Genomic DNA, 1910 nt, shown 5'->3' on the forward strand with positions numbered 1-1910 from the left:
TCATCGAAATTTTTTTTCTGAAACATAAGCAATTTTTACATGTCAACTAAAAAAAATAAAAAATAAATATATGTTTTCAGACTTCAATATTGATATGGTCAATAACTGAACACCCACCAGAGGCATTCATAATATATTTCGGTCATTCTTTTACTTAGTTCTGGGCAGTTAGCTTGAGTCCTGAAGCCTTGTCTGGCATCAAAGCCAGAACAAAGTATAAGGTTTCAAGGAAAAACAGAACCATATCAATTTAAGGCCCAGAGGATATTTTTCTCTACATTCCCACTCCACACTTGTTTAGTAAAAGCCATTGGAGAGTGTTCAGGAGAGCGGGAGGAGGTCGCAGTGGGAAGATGGCCTCCTCTCCCACCAACCGCAAAGACTGCTCTGATAAGTCCAAGGATCACAGTAAAGATCAAGGGGCCACCGAAGTCCGTGGCGGGATAAGACTCGGAAGAGGCACAGTGCTTCCAAGGGTAGCAGCAGTACCGGTGCAAGGTCCACATGGCCTGCAATTCGGGTTCCAGTCCTAGCACAGGCTCCAGCAGCGGCTCCCGCTCCCCCTTGGCATCCAGCTGCCCAGGAAGTCCCCGCACATTCTGCAGCTCCAGCTGCTCCTCTGGTTCTCTGAGCCCTTCTCAGCACAGATGTGACAACAGGCTGCACTCCCGATCCAAATCAAAGCCACCTAAATAGATGAAAAGGAGAGGAAAAGGTGGAGTTATTCCCCTGAACCCACCAAAGTCCATAATGTGAGGCTCACCAGGAATGTGACCAAGTATCACATCATGGAGACATTTTCCACCTGTGGGGAAATTGAAATGATGGACATGCCCATAGAAAGGATGCACCCCCCATCTGTCCAAGGGCTATGCCTACGTGGGGTTGGAGAATCCAGATGAAGCTGAGAAGGTGCTGAAGCACATGGAGGAAGGACAAATGGATGGCCTGGCCTCAGCCACCTCCCCAGTGACTCAGCCCTCCCAGGAAAATGCTGCTACCCCTCCCATGTGGTGCAGGTCACCTCCACTGATGAGGAGACAGTTTGGCTCACCAAAGCACAGGTCCCCTGTGCACCATGATCCAGCTCCCCTGGCCGCTGCCATTGGAACTGCTCCAATTCTAACTTCTCCATCAGCAGGGCCAGAAGCTCAAGCCCTCAAATCTACATCCTACACAGCTCAGCTTTGTCACAGAGGTCCTAGGAAAGGAGAGCCCTCCCTCGGACAAGCCTTGAAGGCAGTGTCTGAGACATTTCCTCTGCACGCCAAGTTCCAGCTGCACAAGTACAGGTTTGGGATTGTGTCTGTAAAGATGCCCTTTATTTTTCCAGCTAGATGTTCACTTGTTTCCAGCTCCTGAGAGTCTGCTCCCTGGCATGCCAGCAGGGCCCCAGGTGGCAGTGCGGCCCAGCCTAGGAGCCCATTTGTCCTTTCCAAGGATCACCTGAGGCCAGTTCTGTTAGACATGACCCTCTGCTACCCTGCCTGAGAGCCCTCTGACCTCTAGGGCCACACCTTTCATCCCTTGTAAGTTGCTATAAATGGCCAGACTTCCTATGGATTCATGTACCCCGCACCTCCCTTGTTCTCTGAAACTGGTGAGCAGGTGGGGAACCAGCTTTTGCAGGATGGAGCCCATTACCACCCCTCCCTTCGTGGCAGTCTTGCAGGTTACCTTGGCAACATGCACATTGCTCTAATTTGGCTCTTGTACAGTGAGTAGTATGAAACTTGTTTTGAGTTTTGTAACTTTGTAGCATTTTAGGTAAGTTGTGTTTGTACTTTGTGTAGGGTGAAAGAACTGTTGAATAAATTTAGGATTGGGACTAGCAGTTAGTGTAATGCTAACTGGACTCCCATGTAGTTGACCATGGTTTGAGTCCCGGACCCGGCAGCTTAAACTAACGC

At 49.5% G+C, this 1910-nt stretch overlaps 1 pseudogene; it reads left to right on the plus strand.

Moving 5' to 3' along the window:
• The first annotated feature begins 353 nt into the window (after positions 1–353).
• Positions 354–1362, plus strand: LOC102484612 (RNA-binding protein with serine-rich domain 1 pseudogene; annotated as a pseudogene).
• The last annotated feature ends 548 nt before the right edge of the window (positions 1363–1910 follow it).

This window comes from Tupaia chinensis, unplaced genomic scaffold, assembly GCF_000334495.1.
Source record: "Tupaia chinensis unplaced genomic scaffold, TupChi_1.0 Scaffold000328_1, whole genome shotgun sequence".
NCBI classification, from domain to species: domain Eukaryota; kingdom Metazoa; phylum Chordata; class Mammalia; order Scandentia; family Tupaiidae; genus Tupaia; species Tupaia belangeri.